Genomic DNA, 20,651 nt, shown 5'->3' on the forward strand with positions numbered 1-20,651 from the left:
GACTGTTGTAATGTTTGACTGTTGTAATGTTTGACTGTTGTAATGTTTGACTGTTGTATTGTTTGACTGTTGTATTGTTTGTTGTTGTAATGTTTGACTGTTGTAATGTTTGTTGTTGTAATGTTTGTTGTTGTAATGTTTGACTGTTGTATTGTTTGTTGTTGTAATGTTTGACTGTTGTAATGTTTGTTGTTGTAATGTTTGACTGTTGAAATGTTTGTTGTTGTAATGTTTGACTGTTGTAATGTTTGACTGTTGTAATGTTTGACTGTTGTATTGTTTGACTGTTGTATTGTTTGTTGTTGTAATGTTTGACTGTTGTAATGTTTGTTGTTGTAATGTTTGACTGTTGTAATGTTTGTTGTTGTAATGTTCTACTGTTGTAATGTTTGTTGTTGTAATGTTTGTTGTTGTAATGTTGTTGTTGTAATGTTTGACTGTTGTAATGTTTGTTGCTGTAATGTTTGTTGTTGTAATGTTTGTTGTTGTATTGTTTGACTGTTGTATTGTTTGATTGTTGTAATGTTTGTTGTTGTAATGTTTGACTGTTGTAATGTTTGTTGTTGTAATGTTTGACTGTTGTAATGTTTGTTGTTGTAATGTTTGTTGTTGTAATGTTTGACTGTTGTATTGTTTGTTGTTGTAATGTTTGACTGTTGTAATGTTTGTTGTTGTAATGTTTGACTGTTGTAATGTTTGACTGTTGTAATGTTTGTTGTTGTAATGTTTGACTGTTGTAATGTTTGACTGTTGTAATGTTTGACTGTTGTAATGTTTGTTGTTGTAATGTTTGACTGTTGTAATGTTTGTGGATGTAATGTTTGTTGCTGTAATGTTTGTTGTTGTATTGTTTGACTGTTGTATTGTTTGACTGTTGTAATGTTTGACTGTTGTAATGTTTGACTGTTGTAATGTTTGACTGTTGTAATGTTTGACTGTTGTATTGTTTGACTGTTGTATTGTTTGTTGTTGTAATGTTTGACTGTTGTAATGTTTGTTGTTGTAATGTTTGTTGTTGTAATGTTTGACTGTTGTATTGTTTGTTGTTGTAATGTTTGACTGTTGTAATGTTTGTTGTTGTAATGTTTGACTGTTGAAATGTATGTTGTTGTAATGTTTGACTGTTGTAATGTTTGACTGTTGTAATGTTTGACTGTTGTATTGTTTGACTGTTGTATTGTTTGTTGTTGTAATGTTTGACTGTTGTAATGTTTGTTGTTGTAATGTTTGACTGTTGTAATGTTTGTTGTTGTAATGTTCTACTGTTGTAATGTTTGTTGTTGTAATGTTTGTTGTTGTAATGTTGTTGTTGTAATGTTTGACTGTTGTAATGTTTGTTGCTGTAATGTTTGTTGTTGTAATGTTTGTTGTTGTATTGTTTGACTGTTGTATTGTTTGATTGTTGTAATGTTTGTTGTTGTAATGTTTGACTGTTGTAATGTTTGTTGTTGTAATGTTTGACTGTTGTAATGTTTGTTGTTGTAATGTTTGTTGTTGTAATGTTTGACTGTTGTATTGTTTGTTGTTGTAATGTTTGACTGTTGTAATGTTTGTTGTTGTAATGTTTGACTGTTGAAATGTTTGTTGTTGTAATGTTTGACTGTTGTAATGTTTGTTGTTGTAATGTTTGTTGTTGTAATGTTTGTTGTTGTAATGTTTGTTGTTGTATTGTTTGAATGTTGTAATGTTTGTTGTTGTAATGTTTGTTGTTGTAATGTTTGTTGTTGTAATGTTTGTTGTTGTATTGTTTGAATGTTGTAATGTTTGTTGTTGTAATGTTTGTTGTTGTAATGTTTGTTGTTGTAATGTTTGACTGTTGTAATGTTTGTTGTTGTAATGTTTGTTGTTGTAATGTTTGTTGTTGTAATGTTTGTTGTTGTATTGTTTGAATGTTGTAATGTTTGTTGTTGTAATGTTTGTTGTTGTAATGTTTGTTGTTGTAATGTTTGACTGTTGTATTGTTTGTTGTTGTAATGTTTGACTGTTGTAATGTTTGACTGTTGTAATGTTTGACTGTTGTAATGTTTGACTGTTGTAATGTTTGTTGTTGTAATGTTTGACTGTTGTAATGTTTGTTGTTGTAATGTTTGTTGTTGTAATGTTTGACTGTTGTATTGTTTGTTGTTGTAATTTTTGACTGTTGTAATGTTTGTTGTTGTAATGTTTGACTGTTGTAATGTTTGTTGTTGTAATGTTTGACTGTTGTATTGTTTGACTGTTGTAATGTTTGTTGTTGTAATGTTTGTTGTTGTAATGTTTGACTGTTGTAATGTTTGACTGTTGTAATGTTTGTTGTTGTAATGTTTGTTGTTGTAATGTTTGACTGTTGTAATGTTTGACTGTTGTAATGTTTGTTGTTGTAATGTTTGACTGTTGTAATGTTTGTTGTTGTAATGTTTGACTGTTGTAATGTTTGTTGTTGTAATGTTTGTTGTTGTATTGTTTGTTGTTTTAATGTTTGACTGTTGTAATATTTGACTGTTGTAATATTTGACTGTTGTAATGTTTGTTGTTGTAATGTTTGACTGTTGTAATGTTTGTTGTTGTAATGTTTGACTGTTGTAATGTTTGACGTTGTAATGTTTGACTGTTGTAATGTTTGACTGTTGTAATGTTTGTTGTTGTAATGTTTGACTGTTGTAATGTTTGTTGTTGTAATGTTTGTTGTTGTAATGTTTGTTGTTGTAATGTTTGACTGTTGTATTCTTTGACTGTTGTAATGTTTGACTGTTGTTTGTTGTTGTAATGTTTGACTGTTGTATTGTTTGACTGTTGTAATGTTTGACTGTTGTAAAGTTTGACTGTTGTAATGTTTGACTGTTGTATTGTTTGTTGTTGTAATGTTTGACTGTTGTAATGTTTGACTGTTGTAATGTTTGACTGTTGTAATGTTTGACTGTTGTAATGTTTGACTGTTGTATTGTTTGTTGTTATAATGTTTGACTGTTGTAATGTTTGACTGCTGAAATGTTTGACTGTTGTAATGTCTGACTGTTGTAATGTTTGTTGCTGTAATGTTTGTTGTTGTATTGTTTGACTGTTGTAATGTTTGACTGTTGTAATGTTTGTTGTTGTATTGTTTGACTGTTGTAATGTTTGACTGTTGTAATGTTTGTTGTTGTAATGTTTGACTGTTGTATTGTTTGACTGTTGTACTGTTTGACTGTTGTAATGTTTGTTGTTGTAATGTTTGACTGTTGTAATGTTTGTTGTTGTAATGTTTGTTGTTGTAATGTTTGTTGTTGTATTGTTTGACTGTTGTAATGTTTGTTGTTGTAATGTTTGTTGTTGTAATGTTTGTTGTTGTAATGTTTGACTGTTGTAATGTTTGACTGTTGTAATGTTTGTTGTTGTAATGTTTGACTGTTGTATTGTTTGACTGTTGTAATGTTTGACTGTTGTAATGTTTGACTGTTGTAATGTTTGTTGTTGTAATGTTTGTTATTGTAATGTTTGACTGTTGTATTGTTTGTTGTTGTAATGTTTGTTGTTGTAATATTTGTTGCTGTAATGTTTGACTGTTGTAATGTTTGACTGTTGTATTGTTTGTTGTTGTAATGTTTGACTGTTGTAATGTTTGTTGTTGTAATGTTTGTTGTTGTAATGTTTGACTGTTGTAATGTTTGTTGTTGTAATGTTTGACTGTTGTATTGTTTGACTGTTGTAATGTTTGACTGTTGTAATGTTTGTTGTTGTAATGTTTGACTGTTGTATAGTTTGTTGTTGTAATGTTTGTTGTTGTATTGTTTGTTGTTTTAATGTTTGACTGTTGTAATATTTGACTGTTGTAATATTTGACTGTTGTAATGTTTGTTGTTGTAATGTTTGACTGTTGTAATGTTTGTTGTTGTAATGTTTGACTGTTGTAATGTTTGACTGTTGTAATGTTTGACGTTGTAATGTTTGACTGTTGTAATGTTTGACTGTTGTAATGTTTGTTGTTGTAATGTTTGACTGTTGTAATGTTTGTTGTTGTAATGTTTGTTGTTGTAATGTTTGTTGTTGTAATGTTTGACTGTTGTATTCTTTGACTGTTGTAATGTTTGACTGTTGTTTGTTGTTGTAATGTTTGACTGTTGTATTGTTTGACTGTTGTAATGTTTGACTGTTGTAATGTTTGACTGTTGTAATGTTTGACTGTTGTATTGTTTGTTGTTGTAATGTTTGACTGCTGTAATGTTTGACTGTTGTAATGTTTGACTGTTGTAATGTTTGACTGTTGTATTGTTTGTTGTTGTAATGTTTGACTGTTGTAATGTTTGACTGCTGAAATGTTTGACTGTTGTAATGTCTGACTGTTGTAATGTTTGTTGCTGTAATGTTTGTTGTTGTATTGTTTGACTGTTGTAATGTTTGACTGTTGTAATGTTTGTTGTTGTATTGTTTGACTGTTGTAATGTTTGACTGTTGTAATGTTTGTTGTTGTAATGTTTGACTGTTGTATTGTTTGACTGTTGTACTGTTTGACTGTTGTAATGTTTGTTGTTGTAATGTTTGACTGTTGTAATGTTTGTTGTTGTAATGTTTGTTGTTGTAATGTTTGTTGTTGTAATGTTTGTTGTTGTATTGTTTGACTGTTGTAATGTTTGTTGTTGTAATGTTTGTTGTTGTAATGTTTGTTGTTGTAATGTTTGACTGTTGTATTGTTTGTTGTTGTAATGTTTGACTGTTGTAATGTTTGACTGTTGTAATGTTTAACTGTTGTAATGTTTGACTGTTGTATTGTTTGTTGTTGTAATGTTTGACTGTTGTAATGTTTGACTGTTGTAATGTTTGACTGTTGTAATGTTTGTTGTTGTAATGTTTGTTGTTTAATGTTTGACTGTTGTAATGTTTGTTGTTGTAATGTTTGTTGTTGTAATGTTTGACTGTTGTATTGTTTGTTGTTGTAATGTTTGACTGTTGTAATGTTTGTTGTTGTAATGTTTGACTGTTGAAATGTTTGTTGTTGTAATGTTTGAGTGTTGTAATGTTTGTTGATGTAATGTTTGACTGTTGTAATGTTTGACTGTTGTAATGTTTGACTGTTGTATTGTTTGACTGTTGTATTGTTTGTTGTTGTAATGTTTGACTGTTGTAATGTTTGTTGTTGTAATGTTTGACTGTTGTAATGTTTGTTGTTGTAATGTTCTACTGTTTTAATGTTTGTTGTTGTAATGTTGTTGTTGTAATGTTTGACTGTTGTAATGTTTGACTGTTGTAATGTTTGACTGTTGTATTGTTTGACTGTTGTAATGTTTGACTGTTGTATTGTTTGTTGTTGTAATGTTTGACTGTTGTAATGTTTGACTGTTGTAATGTTTGACTGTTGTAATGTTTGTTGTTGTAATGTTTGTTGTTGTAATGTTTGACTGTTGTAATGTTAGACTGTTGTAATGTTTTACTGTTGTAATGTTTGACTGTTGTAATGTTTGACTGTTGTAATGTTTGTTGTTGTAATGTTTGTTGTTGTAATGTTGTTGTTGTAATGTTTGACTGTTGTAATGTTTGACTGTTGTAATGTTTGTTGTTGTAATGTTTGACTGTTGTATTGTTTGACTGTTGTAATGTTTGACTGTTGTAATGTTTGACTGTTGTAATGTTTGTTGTTGTAATGTTTGTTATTGTAATGTTTGTTGTTGTATTGTTTGACTGTTGTAATGTTTGTTGTTGTAATGTTTGACTGTTGTAATGTTTGTTGTTGTAATATTTGACTGTTGTAATGTTTGTTGTTGTAATGTTTGACTGTTGTAATGTTTGACTGTTGTATTGTTTGTTGTTGTAATGTTTGTTGTAATGTTTGACTGTTGTATTGTTTGTTGTTGTAATATTTGACTGTTGTAATGTTTGTTGTTGTAATGTTTGACTGTTGTATTGTTTGACTGTTGTAATGTTTGTTGTTGTAATGTTTGACTGTTGTAATGTTTGTTGTTGTAATTTTTGACTGTTGAAATGTTTGACTGTTGAAATGTTTGTTGTTGTAATGTTTGACTGTTGTAATGTTTGACTGTTGTAATGTTTGACTGTTGTATTGTTTGTTGTTGTAATGTTTGACTGTTGTTTGTAGTTGTAATGTTTGACTGTTGTAATGTTTGTTGTTGTAATGTTTGACTGTTGTAATGTTTGTTGTTGTAATGTTTGTTGTTGTAATGTTTGACTGTTGTAATGTTTGTTGTTGTAATGTTTGTTGTTGTAATGTTTGACTGTTGTAATGTTTGACTGTTGTAATGTTTGTTGTTGTAATGTTTGACTGTTGTATTGTTTGACTGTTGTAATGTTTGACTGTTGTAATGTTTGACTGTTGTAATGTTTGTTGTTGTAATGTTTGTTATTGTAATGTTTGACTGTTGTATTGTTTGTTGTTGTAATGTTTGACTGTTGTATTGTTTGACTGTTGTAATGTTTGTTGTTGTAATGTTTGTTGTTGTAATGTTTGACTGTTGTAATGTTTGTTGTTGTAATGTTTGACTGTTGTATTGTTTGACTGTTGTAATGTTTGTTGTTGTAATGTTTGTTGTTGTAATGTTTGACTGTTGTAATGTTTGACTGTTGTAATGTTTGTTGTTGTAATGTTTGTTGTTGTAATGTTTGACTGTTGTAATGTTTGACTGTTGTAATGTTTGTTGTTGTAATGTTTGTTGTTGTAATGTTTGACTGTTGTAATGTTTGTTGTTGTAATGTTTGACTGTTGTATTGTTTGTTGTTGTAATGTTTGACTGTTGTAATGTTTGTTGTTGTAATGTTTGACTGTTGTATTGTTTGACTGTTGTAATGTTTGACTGTTGTAATGATTGTTGTTGTATTGTTTGAATGTTGTAATGTTTGAATGTTGTAATGTTTGTTGTTGTAATGTTTGACTGTTGTAATGTTTGTTGTTGTAATGTTTGTTGTTGTAATGTTTGACTGTTGTAATGTTTGTTGTTGTAATGTTTGACTGTTGTAATGTTTGTTGTTGTAATGTTTGTTGTTGTATTGTTTGTTGTTGTAATGTTTGACTGTTGTAATGTTTGTTGTTGTAATGTTTGACTGTTGTAATGTTTGTTGTTGTAATGTTTGACTGTTGTAATGTTTGTTGCTGTAATGTTTGTTGCTGTAATGTTTGACTGTTGTAATGTTTGACTGTTGTAATGTTTGTTGTTTTAATGTTTGACTGTTGTAATATTTGACTGTTGTAATATTTGACTGTTGTAATGTTTGTTGTTGTAATGTTTGTTGTTGTAATGTTTGACTGTTGTAATGTTTGACTGTTGTAATGTTTGACTGTTGTAATGTTTGACATTGTAATGTTTGACTGTTGTAATGTTTGACTGTTGTAATGTTTGTTGTTGTAATGTTTGACTGTTGTAATGTTTGTTGTTGTAATGTTTGTTGTTGTAATGTTTGTTGTTGTAATGTTTGACTGTTGTATTCTTTGACTGTTGTAATGTTTGACTGTTGTTTGTTGTTGTAATGTTTGACTGTTGTAATGTTTGACTGTTGTATTGTTTGACTGTTGTAATATTTGACTGTTGTAATGTTTGTTGTTGTAATGTTGTTGTTGTAATGTTTGACTGTTGTAATGTTTAACTGTTGTAATGTTTGTTGTTGTAATGTTTGTTATTGTAATGTTTGTTCTTGTATTGTTTGACTGTTGTAATGTTTGTTGTTGTAATGTTTGACTGTTGTAATGTTTGTTGTTGTAATATTTGACTGTTGTAATGTTTGTTGTTGTAATGTTTGAATGTTGTAATGTTTGACTGTTGTATTGTTTGTTGTTGTAATGTTTGTTGTTGTAATGTTTGACTGTTGTATTGTTTGTTGTTGTAATATTTGACTGTTGTAATGTTTGTTGTTGTAATGTTTGACTGTTGTATTGTTTGACTGTTGTAATGTTTGTTGTTGTAATGTTTGACTGTTGTAATGTTTGTTGTTGTAATGTTTGACTGTTGTATTGTTTGACTGTTGTTATGTTTGACTGTTGTAATGTTTGACTGTTGTATTGTTTGACTGTTGTAATGTTTGACTGTTGTATTGTTTGTTGTTGTAATGTTTGTTGTTGTAATGTTTGTTGTTGTAATGTTTGACTGTTGTATTGTTTGTTGTTGTAATGTTTGACTGTTGTAATGTTTGTTGTTGTAATGTTTGACTGTTGAAATGTTTGACTGTTGAAATGTTTGTTGTTGCAATGTTTGACTGTTGTAATGTTTGACTGTTGTAATGTTTGACTGTTGTATTGTTTGTTGTTGTAATGTTTGACTGTTGTTTGTTGTTGTAATGTTTGACTATTGTAATGTTTGTTGTTGTAATGTTTGACTGTTGTAATGTTTGTTGTTGTAATGTTTGTTGTTGTAATGTTTGACTGTTGTAATGTTTGACTGTTGTAATGTTTGTTGTTGTAATGTTTGACTGTTGTATTGTTTGACTGTTGTAATGTTTGACTGTTGTAATGTTTGACTGTTGTAATGTTTGTTGTTGTAATGTTTGTTATTGTAATGTTTGACTGTTGTATTGTTTGTTGTTGTAATGTTTGTTCTTGTAATATTTGTTGCTGTAATGTTTGACTGTTGTAATGTTTGACTGTTGTATTGTTTGACTGTTGTAATGTTTGACTGTTGTAATGTTTGACTGTTGTAATGTTTGACTGTTGTAATGTTTGACTGTTGTAATGTTTGACTGTTGTATTGTTTGACTGTTGTAAAGTTTGACTGTTGTAATGTTTGTTGTTGTAATGTTTGACTGTTGTAATGTTTGACTGTTGTATTGTTTGTTGTCGTAATGTTTGTTGTCGTAATATTTGTTGTTGTAATGTTTGACTGTTGTATTGTTTGACTGTTGTAATGTTTGACTGTTGTAATGTTTGACTGTTGTAATGTTTGACTGTTGTATTGTTTGTTGTTGTAATGTTTGACTGTTGTAATGTTTGTTGTTGTAATGTTTGTTGTTGTAATGTTTGTTGTTGTAATGTTTGACTGTTGTAATGTTTGTTGTTGTAATGTTTGACTGTTGTAATGTTTGTTGTTGTAATGTTTGTTGTAATGTTTGACTGTTGTATTGTTTGTTGTTGTAATGTTTGACTGTTGTAATGTTTGACTGTTGTAATGTTTGACTGTTGTAATGTTTGTTGTTGTAATGTTTGACTGTTGTAATGTTTGACTGTTGTAATGTTTGACTGTTGTAATGTTTGTTGTTGTAATGTTTGACTGTTGTAATGTTTGTGGCTGTAATGTTTGTTGCTGTAATGTTTGTTGTTGTATTGTTTGACTGTTGTATTGTTTGACTGTTGTAATGTTTGACTGTTGTAATGTTTGACTGTTGTAATGTTTGACTGTTGTATTGTTTGACTGTTGTATTGTTTGTTGTTGTAATGTTTGACTGTTGTAATGTTTGTTGTTGTAATGTTTGTTGTTGTAATGTTTGACTGTTGTATTGTTTGTTGTTGTAATGTTTGACTGTTGTAATGTTTGTTGTTGTAATGTTTGACTGTTGAAATGTTTGTTGTTGTAATGTTTGACTGTTGTAATGTTTGACTGTTGTAATGTTTGACTGTTGTATTGTTTGACTGTTGTAATGTTTGACTGTTGTAATGTTTGTTGTTGTAATGTTTGTTGTTGTAATGTTTGACTGTTGTAATGTTTGTTGTTGTAATGTTTGACTGTTGTATTGTTTGTTGTTGTAATGTTTGACTGTTGTAATGTTTGTTGTTGTAATGTTTGACTGTTGTATTGTTTGACTGTTGTAATGTTTGACTGTTGTAATGATTGTTGTTGTATTGTTTGAATGTTGTAATGTTTGAATGTTGTAATGTTTGTTGTTGTAATGTTTGACTGTTGTAATGTTTGTTGTTGTAATGTTTGTTGTTGTAATGTTTGACTGTTGTAATGTTTGTTGTTGTAATGTTTGACTGTTGTAATGTTTGTTGTTGTAATGTTTGTTGTTGTATTGTTTGTTGTTGTAATGTTTGACTGTTGTAATGTTTGTTGTTGTAATGTTTGACTGTTGTAATGTTTGTTGTTGTAATGTTTGACTGTTGTAATGTTTGTTGCTGTAATGTTTGTTGCTGTAATGTTTGACTGTTGTAATGTTTGACTGTTGTAATGTTTGTTGTTTTAATGTTTGACTGTTGTAATATTTGACTGTTGTAATATTTGACTGTTGTAATGTTTGTTGTTGTAATGTTTGTTGTTGTAATGTTTGACTGTTGTAATGTTTGACTGTTGTAATGTTTGACTGTTGTAATGTTTGACATTGTAATGTTTGACTGTTGTAATGTTTGACTGTTGTAATGTTTGTTGTTGTAATGTTTGACTGTTGTAGTGTTTGTTGTTGTAATGTTTGTTGTTGTAATGTTTGTTGTTGTAATGTTTGACTGTTGTATTCTTTGACTGTTGTAATGTTTGACTGTTGTTTGTTGTTGTAATGTTTGACTGTTGTAATGTTTGACTGTTGTATTGTTTGACTGTTGTAATATTTGACTGTTGTAATGTTTGTTGTTGTAATGTTGTTGTTGTAATGTTTGACTGTTGTAATGTTTAACTGTTGTAATGTTTGTTGTTGTAATGTTTGTTATTGTAATGTTTGTTGTTGTATTGTTTGACTGTTGTAATGTTTGTTGTTGTAATGTTTGACTGTTGTAATGTTTGTTGTTGTAATATTTGACTGTTGTAATGTTTGTTGTTGTAATGTTTGAATGTTGTAATGTTTGACTGTTGTATTGTTTGTTGTTGTAATGTTTGTTGTTGTAATGTTTGACTGTTGTATTGTTTGTTGTTGTAATATTTGACTGTTGTAATGTTTGTTGTTGTAATGTTTGACTGTTGTATTGTTTGACTGTTGTAATGTTTGTTGTTGTAATGTTTGACTGTTGTAATGTTTGTTGTTGTAATGTTTGACTGTTGAAATGTTTGTTGTTGTAATGTTTGTTGTTGTAATGTTTGTTGTTGTAATGTTTGACTGTTGTATTGTTTGTTGTTGTAATGTTTGACTGTTGTAATGTTTGTTGTTGTAATGTTTGACTGTTGAAATGTTTGACTGTTGAAATGTTTGTTGTTGCAATGTTTGACTGTTGTAATGTTTGACTGTTGTAATGTTTGACTGTTGTATTGTTTGTTGTTGTAATGTTTGACTGTTGTTTGTTGTTGTAATGTTTGACTATTGTAATGTTTGTTGTTGTAATGTTTGACTGTTGTAATGTTTGTTGTTGTAATGTTTGTTGTTGTAATGTTTGACTGTTGTAATGTTTGACTGTTGTAATGTTTGTTGTTGTAATGTTTGACTGTTGTATTGTTTGACTGTTGTAATGTTTGACTGTTGTAATGTTTGACTGTTGTAATGTTTGTTGTTGTAATGTTTGTTATTGTAATGTTTGACTGTTGTATTGTTTGTTGTTGTAATGTTTGTTCTTGTAATATTTGTTGCTGTAATGTTTGACTGTTGTAATGTTTGACTGTTGTATTGTTTGACTGTTGTAATGTTTGACTGTTGTAATGTTTGACTGTTGTAATGTTTGACTGTTGTAATGTTTGACTGTTGTAATGTTTGACTGTTGTATTGTTTGACTGTTGTAAAGTTTGACTGTTGTAATGTTTGTTGTTGTAATGTTTGACTGTTGTAATGTTTGACTGTTGTATTGTTTGTTGTCGTAATGTTTGTTGTCGTAATATTTGTTGTTGTAATGTTTGACTGTTGTATTGTTTGACTGTTGTAATGTTTGACTGTTGTAATGTTTGACTGTTGTAATGTTTGACTGTTGTATTGTTTGTTGTTGTAATGTTTGACTGTTGTAATGTTTGTTGTTGTAATGTTTGTTGTTGTAATGTTTGTTGTTGTAATGTTTGACTGTTGTAATGTTTGTTGTTGTAATGTTTGACTGTTGTAATGTTTGTTGTTGTAATGTTTGTTGTAATGTTTGACTGTTGTATTGTTTGTTGTTGTAATGTTTGACTGTTGTAATGTTTGACTGTTGTAATGTTTGACTGTTGTAATGTTTGTTGTTGTAATGTTTGACTGTTGTAATGTTTGACTGTTGTAATGTTTGACTGTTGTAATGTTTGTTGTTGTAATGTTTGACTGTTGTAATGTTTGTGGCTGTAATGTTTGTTGCTGTAATGTTTGTTGTTGTATTGTTTGACTGTTGTATTGTTTGACTGTTGTAATGTTTGACTGTTGTAATGTTTGACTGTTGTAATGTTTGACTGTTGTAATGTTTGACTGTTGTATTGTTTGACTGTTGTATTGTTTGTTGTTGTAATGTTTGACTGTTGTAATGTTTGTTGTTGTAATGTTTGACTGTTGTATTGTTTGACTGTTGTAATGTTTGACTGTTGTAATGATTGTTGTTGTATTGTTTGAATGTTGTAATGTTTGAATGTTGTAATGTTTGTTGTTGTAATGTTTGACTGTTGTAATGTTTGTTGTTGTAATGTTTGTTGTTGTAATGTTTGACTGTTGTAATGTTTGTTGTTGTAATGTTTGACTGTTGTAATGTTTGTTGTTGTAATGTTTGTTGTTGTATTGTTTGTTGTTGTAATGTTTGACTGTTGTAATGTTTGTTGTTGTAATGTTTGACTGTTGTAATGTTTGTTGTTGTAATGTTTGACTGTTGTAATGTTTGTTGCTGTAATGTTTGTTGCTGTAATGTTTGACTGTTGTAATGTTTGACTGTTGTAATGTTTGTTGTTTTAATGTTTGACTGTTGTAATATTTGACTGTTGTAATATTTGACTGTTGTAATGTTTGTTGTTGTAATGTTTGTTGTTGTAATGTTTGACTGTTGTAATGTTTGACTGTTGTAATGTTTGACTGTTGTAATGTTTGACTGTTGTAATGTTTGTTGTTGTAATGTTTGACTGTTGTAATGTTTGTTGTTGTAATGTTTGTTGTTGTAATGTTTGACTGTTGTATTGTTTGACTGTTGTAATGTTTGACTGTTGTAATGTTTGACTGTTGTAATGTTTGTTGTTGTAATGTTTGTTATTGTAATGTTTGACTGTTGTATTGTTTGTTGTTGTAATGTTTGTTCTTGTAATATTTGTTGCTGTAATGTTTGACTGTTGTAATGTTTGACTGTTGTATTGTTTGACTGTTGTAATGTTTGACTGTTGTAATGTTTGACTGTTGTAATGTTTGACTGTTGTAATGTTTGACTGTTGTAATGTTTGACTGTTGTATTGTTTGACTGTTGTAAAGTTTGACTGTTGTAATGTTTGTTGTTGTAATGTTTGACTGTTGTAATGTTTGACTGTTGTATTGTTTGTTGTCGTAATGTTTGTTGTCGTAATATTTGTTGTTGTAATGTTTGACTGTTGTATTGTTTGACTGTTGTAATGTTTGACTGTTGTAATGTTTGACTGTTGTAATGTTTGACTGTTGTATTGTTTGTTGTTGTAATGTTTGACTGTTGTAATGTTTGTTGTTGTAATGTTTGTTGTTGTAATGTTTGTTGTTGTAATGTTTGACTGTTGTAATGTTTGTTGTTGTAATGTTTGACTGTTGTAATGTTTGTTGTTGTAATGTTTGTTGTAATGTTTGACTGTTGTATTGTTTGTTGTTGTAATGTTTGACTGTTGTAATGTTTGACTGTTGTAATGTTTGACTGTTGTAATGTTTGTTGTTGTAATGTTTGACTGTTGTAATGTTTGACTGTTGTAATGTTTGACTGTTGTAATGTTTGTTGTTGTAATGTTTGACTGTTGTAATGTTTGCGGCTGTAATGTTTGTTGCTGTAATGTTTGTTGTTGTATTGTTTGACTGTTGTATTGTTTGACTGTTGTAATGTTTGACTGTTGTAATGTTTGACTGTTGTAATGTTTGACTGTTGTATTGTTTGACTGTTGTATTGTTTGTTGTTGTAATGTTTGACTGTTGTAATGTTTGTTGTTGTAATGTTTGTTGTTGTAATGTTTGACTGTTGTATTGTTTGTTGTTGTAATGTTTGACTGTTGTAATGTTTGTTGTTGTAATGTTTGACTGTTGAAATGTTTGTTGTTGTAATGTTTGACTGTTGTAATGTTTGACTGTTGTAATGTTTGACTGTTGTATTGTTTGACTGTTGTAATGTTTGACTGTTGTAATGTTTGTTGTTGTAATGTTTGTTGTTGTAATGTTTGACTGTTGTAATGTTTGTTGTTGTAATGTTTGACTGTTGTATTGTTTGTTGTTGTAATGTTTGACTGTTGTAATGTTTGTTGTTGTAATGTTTGACTGTTGTATTGTTTGACTGTTGTAATGTTTGACTGTTGTAATGATTGTTGTTGTATTGTTTGAATGTTGTAATGTTTGAATGTTGTAATGTTTGTTGTTGTAATGTTTGACTGTTGTAATGTTTGTTGTTGTAATGTTTGTTGTTGTAATGTTTGACTGTTGTAATGTTTGTTGTTGTAATGTTTGACTGTTGTAATGTTTGTTGTTGTAATGTTTGTTGTTGTATTGTTTGTTGTTGTAATGTTTGACTGTTGTAATGTTTGTTGTTGTAATGTTTGACTGTTGTAATGTTTGTTGTTGTAATGTTTGACTGTTGTAATGTTTGTTGCTGTAATGTTTGTTGCTGTAATGTTTGACTGTTGTAATGTTTGACTGTTGTAATGTTTGTTGTTTTAATGTTTGACTGTTGTAATATTTGACTGTTGTAATATTTGACTGTTGTAATGTTTGTTGTTGTAATGTTTGTTGTTGTAATGTTTGACTGTTGTAATGTTTGACTGTTGTAATGTTTGACTGTTGTAATGTTTGACATTGTAATGTTTGACTGTTGTAATGTTTGACTGTTGTAATGTTTGTTGTTGTAATGTTTGACTGTTGTAGTGTTTGTTGTTGTAATGTTTGTTGTTGTAATGTTTGTTGTTGTAATGTTTGACTGTTGTATTCTTTGACTGTTGTAATGTTTGACTGTTGTTTGTTGTTGTAATGTTTGACTGTTGTAATGTTTGACTGTTGTATTGTTTGACTGTTGTAATATTTGACTGTTGTAATGTTTGTTGTTGTAATGTTGTTGTTGTAATGTTTGACTGTTGTAATGTTTAACTGTTGTAATGTTTGTTGTTGTAATGTTTGTTATTGTAATGTTTGTTGTTGTATTGTTTGACTGTTGTAATGTTTGTTGTTGTAATGTTTGACTGTTGTAATGTTTGTTGTTGTAATATTTGACTGTTGTAATGTTTGTTGTTGTAATGTTTGAATGTTGTAATGTTTGACTGTTGTATTGTTTGTTGTTGTAATGTTTGTTGTTGTAATGTTTGACTGTTGTATTGTTTGTTGTTGTAATATTTGACTGTTGTAATGTTTGTTGTTGTAATGTTTGACTGTTGTATTGTTTGACTGTTGTAATGTTTGTTGTTGTAATGTTTGACTGTTGTAATGTTTGTTGTTGTAATGTTTGACTGTTGTATTGTTTGACTGTTGTTATGTTTGACTGTTGTAATGTTTGACTGTTGTATTGTTTGACTGTTGTAATGTTTGACTGTTGTATTGTTTGTTGTTGTAATGTTTGTTGTTGTAATGTTTGTTGTTGTAATGTTTGACTGTTGTATTGTTTGTTGTTGTAATGTTTGACTGTTGTAATGTTTGTTGTTGTAATGTTTGACTGTTGAAATGTTTGACTGTTGAAATGTTTGTTGTTGTAATGTTTGACTGTTGTATTGTTTGTTGTTGTAATGTTTGACTGTTGTTTGTTGTTGTAATGTTTGACTATTGTAATGTTTGTTGTTGTAATGTTTGACTGTTGTAATGTTTGTTGTTGTAATGTTTGTTGTTGTAATGTTTGACTGTTGTAATGTTTGACTGTTGTAATGTTTGTTGTTGTAATGTTTGACTGTTGTATTGTTTGACTGTTGTAATGTTTGACTGTTGTAATGTTTGACTGTTGTAATGTTTGTTGTTGTAATGTTTGTTATTGTAATGTTTGACTGTTGTATTGTTTGTTGTTGTAATGTTTGTTCTTGTAATATTTGTTGCTGTAATGTTTGACTGTTGTAATGTTTGACTGTTGTATTGTTTGACTGTTGTAATGTTTGACTGTTGTAATGTTTGACTGTTGTAATGTTTGACTGTTGTAATGTTTGACTGTTGTAATGTTTGACTGTTGTATTGTTTGACTGTTGTAAAGTTTGACTGTTGTAATGTTTGTTGTTGTAATGTTTGACTGTTGTAATGTTTGACTGTTGTATTGTTTGTTGTCGTAATGTTTGTTGTCGTAATATTTGTTGTTGTAATGTTTGACTGTTGTATTGTTTGACTGTTGTAATGTTTGACTGTTGTAATGTTTGACTGTTGTAATGTTTGACTGTTGTATTGTTTGTTGTTGTAATGTTTGACTGTTGTAATGTTTGTTGTTGTAATGTTTGTTGTTGTAATGTTTGTTGTTGTAATGTTTGACTGTTGTAATGTTTGTTGTTGTAATGTTTGACTGTTGTAATGTTTGTTGTTGTAATGTTTGTTGTAATGTTTGACTGTTGTATTGTTTGTTGTTGTAATGTTTGACTGTTGTAATGTTTGACTGTTGTAATGTTTGACTGTTGTAATGTTTGTTGTTGTAATGTTTGACTGTTGTAATGTTTGACTGTTGTAATGTTTGACTGTTGTAATGTTTGTTGTTGTAATGTTTGACTGTTGTAATGTTTGTGGCTGTAATGTTTGTTGCTGTAATGTTTGTTGTTGTATTGTTTGACTGTTGTATTGTTTGACTGTTGTAATGTTTGACTGTTGTAATGTTTGACTGTTGTAATGTTTGACTGTTGTAATGTTTGACTGTTGTATTGTTTGACTGTTGTATTGTTTGTTGTTGTAATGTTTGACTGTTGTAATGTTTGTTGTTGTAATGTTTGACTGTTGTATTGTTTGACTGTTGTAATGTTTGACTGTTGTAATGATTGTTGTTGTATTGTTTGAATGTTGTAATGTTTGAATGTTGTAATGTTTGTTGTTGTAATGTTTGACTGTTGTAATGTTTGTTGTTGTAATGTTTGTTGTTGTAATGTTTGACTGTTGTAATGTTTGTTGTTGTAATGTTTGACTGTTGTAATGTTTGTTGTTGTAATGTTTGTTGTTGTATTGTTTGTTGTTGTAATGTTTGACTGTTGTAATGTTTGTTGTTGTAATGTTTGACTGTTGTAATGTTTGTTGTTGTAATGTTTGACTGTTGTAATGTTTGTTGCTGTAATGTTTGTTGCTGTAATGTTTGACTGTTGTAATGTTTGACTGTTGTAATGTTTGTTGTTTTAATGTTTGACTGTTGTAATATTTGACTGTTGTAATATTTGACTGTTGTAATGTTTGTTGTTGTAATGTTTGTTGTTGTAATGTTTGACTGTTGTAATGTTTGACTGTTGTAATGTTTGACTGTTGTAATGTTTGACATTGTAATGTTTGACTGTTGTAATGTTTGACTGTTGTAATGTTTGTTGTTGTAATGTTTGACTGTTGTAATGTTTGTTGTTGTAATGTTTGTTGTTGTAATGTTTGTTGTTGTAATGTTTGACTGTTGTATTCTTTGACTGTTGTAATGTTTGACTGTTGTTTGTTGTTGTAATGTTTGACTGTTGTAATGTTTGACTGTTGTATTGTTTGACTGTTGTAATATTTGACTGTTGTAATGTTTGTTGTTGTAATGTTGTTGTTGTAATGTTTGACTGTTGTAATGTTTAACTGTTGTAATGTTTGTTGTTGTAATGTTTGTTATTGTAATGTTTGTTGTTGTATTGTTTGACTGTTGTAATGTTTGTTGTTGTAATGTTTGACTGTTGTAATGTTTGTTGTTGTAATATTTGACTGTTGTAATGTTTGTTGTTGTAATGTTTGAATGTTGTAATGTTTGACTGTTGTATTGTTTGTTGTTGTAATGTTTGTTGTTGTAATGTTTGACTGTTGTATTGTTTGTTGTTGTAATATTTGACTGTTGTAATGTTTGTTGTTGTAATGTTTGACTGTTGTATTGTTTGACTGTTGTAATGTTTGTTGTTGTAATGTTTGACTGTTGTAATGTTTGTTGTTGTAATGTTTGACTGTTGTATTGTTTGACTGTTGTTATGTTTGACTGTTGTAATGTTTGACTGTTGTATTGTTTGACTGTTGTAATGTTTGACTGTTGTAATGTTTGTTGTTGTAATGTTTGTTGTTGTAATGTTTGTTGTTGTAATGTTTGTTGTTGTATTGTTTGAATGTTGTAATGTTTGTTGTTGTAATGTTTGTTGTTGTAATGTTTGTTGTTGTAATGTTTGACTGTTGTATTGTTTGTTGTTGTAATGTTTGACTGTTGTAATGTTTGACTGTTGTAATGTTTGACTGTTGTAATGTTTGACTGTTGTAATGTCTGTTGTTGTAATGTTTGACTGTTGTAATGTTTGTTGTTGTAATGTTTGTTGTTGTAATGTTTGACTGTTGTATTGTTTGTTGTTGTAATTTTTGACTGTTGTAATGTTTGTTGTTGTAATGTTTGACTGTTGTAATGTTTGTTGTTGTAATGTTTGACTGTTGTATTGTTTGACTGTTGTAATGTTTGTTGTTGTAATGTTTGTTGTTGTAATGTTTGACTGTTGTAATGTTTGACTGTTGTAATGTTTGTTGTTGTAATGTTTGTTGTTGTAATGTTTGACTGTTGTAATGTTTGACTGTTGTAATGTTTGTTGTTGTAATGTTTGTTGTTGTAATGTTTGACTGTTGTAATGTTTGTTGTTGTAATGTTTGACTGTTGTATTGTTTGTTGTTGTAATGTTTGACTGTTGTAATGTTTGTTGTTGTAATGTTTGACTGTTGTATTGTTTGACTGTTGTAATGTTTGACTGTTGTAATGATTGTTGTTGTATTGTTTGAATGTTGTAATGTTTGAATGTTGTAATGTTTGTTGTTGTAATGTTTGACTGTTGTAATGTTTGTTGTTGTAATGTTTGTTGTTGTAATGTTTGACTGTTGTAATGTTTGTTGTTGTAATGTTTGACTGTTGTAATGTTTGTTGTTGTAATGTTTGTTGTTGTATTGTTTGTTGTTGTAATGTTTGACTGTTGTAATGTTTGTTGTTGTAATGTTTGACTGTTGTAATGTTTGTTGTTGTAATGTTTGACTGTTGTAATGTTTGTTGCTGTAATGTTTGTTGCTGTAATGTTTGACTGTTGTAATGTTTGACTGTTGTAATGTTTGTTGTTTTAATGTTTGACTGTTGTAATATTTGACTGTTGTAATATTTGACTGTTGTAATGTTTGTTGTTGTAATGTTTGTTGTTGTAATGTTTGACTGTTGTAATGTTTGACTGTTGTAATGTTTGACTGTTGTAATGTTTGACATTGTAATGTTTGACTGTTGTAATGTTTGACTGTTGTAATGTTTGTTGTTGTAATGTTTGACTGTTGTAATGTTTGTTGTTGTAATGTTTGTTGTTGTAATGTTTGTTGTTGTAATGTTTGACTGTTGTATTCTTTGACTGTTGTAATGTTTGACTGTTGTTTGTTGTTGTAATGTTTGACTGTTGTAATGTTTGACTGTTGTATTGTTTGACTGTTGTAATATTTGACTGTTGTAATGTTTGTTGTTGTAATGTTGTTGTTGTAATGTTTGACTGTTGTAATGTTTAACTGTTGTAATGTTTGTTGTTGTAATGTTTGTTATTGTAATGTTTGTTCTTGTATTGTTTGACTGTTGTAATGTTTGTTGTTGTAATGTTTGACTGTTGTAATGTTTGTTGTTGTAATATTTGACTGTTGTAATGTTTGTTGTTGTAATGTTTGAATGTTGTAATGTTTGACTGTTGTATTGTTTGTTGTTGTAATGTTTGTTGTTGTAATGTTTGACTGTTGTATTGTTTGTTGTTGTAATATTTGACTGTTGTAATGTTTGTTGTTGTAATGTTTGACTGTTGTATTGTTTGACTGTTGTAATGTTTGTTGTTGTAATGTTTGACTGTTGTAATGTTTGTTGTTGTAATGTTTGACTGTTGTATTGTTTGACTGTTGTTATGTTTGACTGTTGTAATGTTTGACTGTTGTATTGTTTGACTGTTGTAATGTTTGACTGTTGTATTGTTTGTTGTTGTAATGTTTGTTGTTGTAATGTTTGTTGTTGTAATGTTTGACTGTTGTATTGTTTGTTGTTGTAATGTTTGACTGTTGTAATGTTTGTTGTTGTAATGTTTGACTGTTGAAATGTTTGACTGTTGAAATGTTTGTTGTTGCAATGTTTGACTGTTGTAATGTTTGACTGTTGTAATGTTTGACTGTTGTATTGTTTGTTGTTGTAATGTTTGACTGTTGTTTGTTGTTGTAATGTTTGACTATTGTAATGTTTGTTGTTGTAATGTTTGACTGTTGTAATGTTTGTTGTTGTAATGTTTGTTGTTGTAATGTTTGACTGTTGTAATGTTTGACTGTTGTAATGTTTGTTGTTGTAATGTTTGACTGTTGTATTGTTTGACTGTTGTAATGTTTGACTGTTGTAATGTTTGACTGTTGTAATGTTTGTTGTTGTAATGTTTGTTATTGTAATGTTTGACTGTTGTATTGTTTGTTGTTGTAATGTTTGTTCTTGTAATATTTGTTGCTGTAATGTTTGACTGTTGTAATGTTTGACTGTTGTATTGTTTGACTGTTGTAATGTTTGACTGTTGTAATGTTTGACTGTTGTAATGTTTGACTGTTGTAATGTTTGACTGTTGTATTGTTTGACTGTTGTAAAGTTTGACTGTTGTAATGTTTGTTGTTGTAATGTTTGACTG

Source organism: Salmo salar, chromosome ssa12 (assembly GCF_905237065.1).
Source record: "Salmo salar chromosome ssa12, Ssal_v3.1, whole genome shotgun sequence".
NCBI lineage: Eukaryota > Metazoa > Chordata > Actinopteri > Salmoniformes > Salmonidae > Salmo > Salmo salar.